The following is a 5,692-nucleotide window of genomic DNA, read 5'->3' as shown; positions in this document are numbered from 1 at the left end:
AGAAAATTCCCCCACAGACCAGTCCAATAGAGGCAATTCCCCAATTGAGGATCCCTCAACCCAGGTGTGTCAAGTTTACACTAAAGCTGTCCAGCACAATTGACCCCTTGTCAACTTGACAGACAAACACATCAATATTAAACCATAACTTTCCAATTCTTATCCCCAAGATATGATGTTAACATTATTATCACAACATAATACAATACAACCTTTAAAGCCCCACAGTCCTTACAAAATCCAAAGAGTTAAACACAATCTCTTTTAAAAGTCTCTTAACTGGGGGCTCCTATAAAATCCAAAACAGGTACTGTCTTATTTCAAAGGGAAGAATCAGGCACAGCTAAGTAAAACCAAAGTCCAGCAAAGTAGCTCAAGGCTGGACATCTGGGATTCCCTCAGGATCTTCTAGGCTCCAAAGGGTTCTGGCAGCTCCACCTCTCTGACGCTGCCATCCACAGCACACACCCATAGCACACACATCTTGTCTCGAGGACACATTCCACACCTGCTGGTGCCCTTGGTGGTCGTCCATGGCTTGCACATGCATTATCTCCTGAACTTTTCTCCAGGTCTAGGCATCACCCCTACTGTGAAAACTGGCAAGGAAGTGGGCTTTGTGGTCGAGTCCAGGACTGCTGGAAAGGGGAAAGTGACCTGCACGATTCTGACCCCAGATGGCACTGAGGCAGAGGCTGATGTCATCAAAAATGAGGAAGGCACCTATGACATTTTCTACATGGCTGCCGAGCCAGGCACCTATGTGATCTATATGCACTTTGGTGGTGTGGATATTCCTAATATCCCCTTCACTGTCATGGTAAGCAAAATTCCTTCTCCAGAGGATGTTGTTATTAGTAGATATGGTAACAGCCATCATGTGTTGAGCCCTTACTGGGACATCCTTCCCCACGTCCTTGACTTTGTACCCTAGGTTTAATCTTTAGAAACACAGAACCCTTTGGCTTGCTAAGAGTTTTTGGAAAAATCTCTTCAGTCATAGAAGTATCTGTCATGCTAAAAGGCTTAGGCAATGTCCTTGCCTGGCCTAACTCAGAAAGGAACACTTTTACAGGAAAATATAAAGCAGTAAGGAAAATGCATGTGCATCTTCTTCCTAGCTCCCTGGCTACGGAGGAAGGGTCCTGCTACTCTATGTCTAAGACTTGACTGTCCTATCTCAAGATTCCCAGTGTCTCCAGTTGTGTTTAGGAAAGATGCAGGAGGGGAAGATTCCTCATCTTTTGAAGCCAGGAAGATCAGGGGTAGAAGGGAACCATTCTGTGAACATTTGAGTTACTCAATGAGTAGAGTCTTTAATTTTCAGTTCTGGGTGCCTTTTAGAGCTTCTGATTTTTAAGATTCTTCCTCCCAAAGTGCGGTCACCACCAGCGGCAGCCGCTTCTCTATTCTCATGGGTGCTGCTCCTTTGTTCTCACAGGGGTCGAGGCTGTTCCTCTGTTCGCCCTGGGCTGAGGCTGCTTTTCTGCCTGTCCTGGGCTGAGGCCGCTCTTCTATTCACCTGGTGCTGAGGCAGCTCTTCTGCTTGCCCTGTGCTGCCTCCTGTCATCACTGTTTCTGCCCGGTCCTGGACCCCAGGGCTTGTGAGGAGACTGTGTCAGCAGAGCCACATTCAGACACAGGAGACCAGGTTCAGTGACACAGTCTGCTTTATTGCAGGAAGGCACAAGCTTATACAGGGGTAGTGGTCCAATCACAGCACAGCAAGTAGTATACCTCATTAGCATAACAGGTTTAGCATCCCATCACAGTACAGCAAGTAGGATATCTTATTAGCATAACAGACTTAGCATACTATTAGCATAACAGACTTAACTTCCTATCACAGAATAGCGGGTAGGATGCCTCATTAGTATAATGGGTTTCAGATTATAGAGCCTGGATTCCTGGAAACCACATGACCCTGACTGTTGCAATATCTAAGTGTTGCAATTTGGAATTCCAAGGGTAGTGATTAGGGAGTGGCGAGCTGTAGGCATCAGTCTCATGATCTGCCAATGGGAGCAAACATCACAAGGCATTCCTTGTGACTCCAGCAGTCAGGCCATTGCTTCGGGCCTGCTGTATGGCTGTCAATAAGACTTTCACCCTAGGCTCAAGCCTGTCTCCCACACCGAAGCACAGTGGAACCATGGAATTGCCTCACATAACCCTCAGAAGTGAGCCCTGTTGGCCCTGTTAAAATAAGGAGTGCCCACTCTAGACAGATACCAGGTACTGTGTGGGTTCCCTTGCTGTGTCCTTTGATGTAGAAGAGCAGCTACCCTCAACCACAGGTCCTAGGACTGCCAGTGGCCTGGCCCCACCCACAGGCTATGAAGTACCTTCTCATTACTTCATGTTGTATGGCAATGGAGTCAGACAGAATCCATTCCAAACTGAAGCCCAGGGACTCCCTTCCCATCTATAATCTGCTGTAGCTTTTCTCCTTTCCATCAGTGTTTATAAACGTCATGCCAGAGCTCTGGAAGCTCTTTCATATCTCAAGTATGTAAACACTTGTCAACTTTGGATGTTGTCCATTTTGGAGTATTTTTTTTTTCTGCAGGGGAGAAAAAGTACAGTGAGAGAGTTGATGTCCTTATTTATAGAGACGGGTCCCAGTTGTAGTTTTAAGACTTTGTGCTTATCCCATAGCAGGTTTGCTCTTGTTGGCAAGAATGAGGTGGCATGGAAGAGCATCCATTGGGGAGAGGTTATGGTAGTGCTACAACAGACCGGGGATAAGAGACCCTAGATGCTGAGAAGGTCTGAGTGAGAAATCAGGGTTAAAGTTTGGGACTCATGTTGGTCAGTGGGCCAGATGCTTGAAGTGGAGGCTTCCAAATTGATTATGAATGAGCATCACAAAGTCCTAAGTACTCAGAAACCTAGAGTACCTTGTGGTCACCCACTACCCTGTCTTCACTGGGTAGATTCTCTGCTTTCTTGTAAAGACATGAGGCTAGAAGAGCAGACACCAGGCACCACATTGATAGTAAATGCCTCAGGGTCACTGCAGGCTTGAGCAGTTAAGTATGTCACACACATGTGGCATGCAGATTCAAGGATGAGCAGCTTAACTGCCTGCCACCTTGAGAAGTCCTGGTTCCAAGACTATATAACTTAGCCCTTGAAAGACCTTCCTGATGGTGACATGATGCTGAATCCATCCCTATTAGAACTGGCCTAAAAGTGAAGCTGCCTTGTCAGATGGCATAGCGCACACCTTCGTGCTGTTAAGACTGAGGATAGATGATGAGAGACCTTTTCCTATTGAGTCACTTGGATGAGGAGCATGACATTGGCAATTCTTAAAAAAAAATAAAGACATTTACTGGACTTGGGAGATAACTCAATGAGTAAAGCACTTGTTGCACAAGTGTGAGGACCTGAGTTCAGATCCCCAGCAGCCACATAAAAATCCAGGCATGGCAGTGCATGCCTATAATCCCAGTGCTGAAAAGCAGAGGCAGGAGGATCCTTAGGGCTTGTTGGACAGCTAGTTTACCCAATCCATGGGCTCCAAGGTCAATGAGAGACCCTATCTAAAAAATAAGGTGGAGAGCAGTATAGAGGGAAGCCATTCCACAGTAACAAACAACCTAGTGGAGCAGCGGGGAGGACAGGACTCAGGTTGTAGAACCTTGAGTAGCTATAGCAATATCTATCCAATGTGATTCCCAATTAATCTCCATTTGCCACTGACCAGGCCACCGATGGAGAAGTCATAGCCATGGAGGAGGAGGCACTGGTGCATGCATGTTCCCATGGATTCAGGCCTTGGGTACACTTGGTTTGGGTTTTCTTTCTCTTTTTTTTGTTTTGTTTCTGTGTTTACTGAGCCTTCATTTCAGAAAATCTGTCACCTGTTTGGGGTTGCTTAAGTCCTCTGTGTGTCCTGGCCATTGGTGTGTCCCCCACTGATCATCTCCTCACCACGATCCCACTTTCTCTGTAAGATCCACCTCCATCACCATGTGCTCACCACGAATTGCCATGCAGTTTTTCTCTATGTTTATAGAGCAAGATAGACAGTGGTCTGCAGGCCTCTTGCTCGGACTCCAAGCTGCCATTTGCACATTCTGGTTTCTGTGGAGGGGCAAAGCCACCCACTGCTGCTCTGTGCCACTTAAAACACACCTCCTTTCCCAGCCCACAAGCAACTAAACCTTTCCAGGTGGAGCCTCTTGGGATCTGAACATTGCTGTCTTTCCCTTTTCCATTTTCCTAAGGGCCCTGCTGGGAATTGTACAAGCAGACTGTATTAGTCAGAGTTCTCCAAAGAAACAGAACCGGTACAATGAATATATATGTATAGAGATTTATCAGATTAGCTCACAGGATAGAGTCCAAGTAGTCCAACAATGGCTGCACCATGCTGGCGAGGCTGAGAATCTGTAGTTGCTCAGTCCACAGGGCTGGATGTCTCAGTAGTGCCAATCTGGCACTGAAGGTCTGATGAATTCCAAAAGATCAGCTAGTTAGTCTTCAGTCTACAGCAGCAAGATGAACTCACCAGCGAGAGAGAAGGCAAGCAGCAAGAAGCCCGGGGTTCTCCTCTGCCTTGACCTTTTATACAGGCTGCCATTGGAAGGTAACACCCACATTTAGGGTGTGTCTTCCAGCTTTAGATGATCCAATCAAGAAGATCTCTCTCATTTCAGTTAATCCCAGATCCAGTCAAGTTGACACCCAGGATTAGCCATCATACATGCTGAGTCCTATTCATTCAGGTGTTCGTACCCAAATGTTCTTCAGTGTAAATGCATCCACTGGAATCTAGTCAGCTCATCTAGTGGTCATATGTAAGTCATACTCTCCCTCACCCAACAGCAACCAGTCAAACAATTCTCGATTAGTGCTGGCCTGTCACCTATTTCTCACCTCCCCTTTGGACCCTTGTTTAATTGAGCTGACATGGGTCCCGAGCTGGATGCCACCACTGCCACAGGCATGCATGAGCAAGCCTCCATTGACCTGGAAGCCTCCACCTCATATGTTCATGAACCGGCCCTGGCCCTTAGGATCTTTTGGCTTCCTCTTCCTAAATGGTCCCTGAGGCCTGGGTGGGTGAGGTTTCATATAGGAGTCCCATCTTACAGTCTACAGTCTCTTATTCTCCAAAACTTGGCTATTTGAGGCCTTCTGTGTGTAACTAGTGCACTCTGATGTACATAGAAGCCTCGCTGGTGAGAGTTGAGAGGTGCATTAGCCTTCTCTTTACCCCTTATTCTGGTATATTCCATGGGCTTTACTTGTGGAGATTTGACTGCAGATGTGTCACCTAGTACTGGGCATCTACCAGGTATACACATGTTCTCTATGGCTGACCAGATGTGCAACTCTGTGGCAGCCTCCATCTGTTGCAAAAAAAAGATTCTTTGATGAGTTCTGTATGGCATAGGGAGGTCTCTTCTGTCTGGCACTGTGTTCCTTACCAAGCAGCTCCCATCATGCATCAACGTTCAGACATTCTGTGTGCATTTCTCACAGGGTTTCTAGGGATCACTTTTCCCTCTAGGTTTCCTAGCTCCCCGAGATTCACTCATCTCCACTCTTTTTTCTCCCATCTGGCCTCTCTCCTCCCTCCCTCCCTAATCACAGTGTCCCCATTATTCCCACCCTCCCCCAATACCTCTTGACTCCTGCCATCTTTCCATTCCTGAATTCCCTCCCTCCCCACCTTGCA

The sequence above is a fragment of the Nannospalax galili genome, unplaced genomic scaffold (genome assembly GCF_000622305.1).
Source record: "Nannospalax galili isolate Female #2095 unplaced genomic scaffold, S.galili_v1.0 scaffold232, whole genome shotgun sequence".
In the NCBI taxonomy this organism is placed as follows: Eukaryota; Metazoa; Chordata; class Mammalia; order Rodentia; family Spalacidae; genus Nannospalax; species Nannospalax galili.
The sequence above is the reverse complement of the archived record's forward strand: the minus strand, read 5'-3'. Positions refer to the sequence as shown.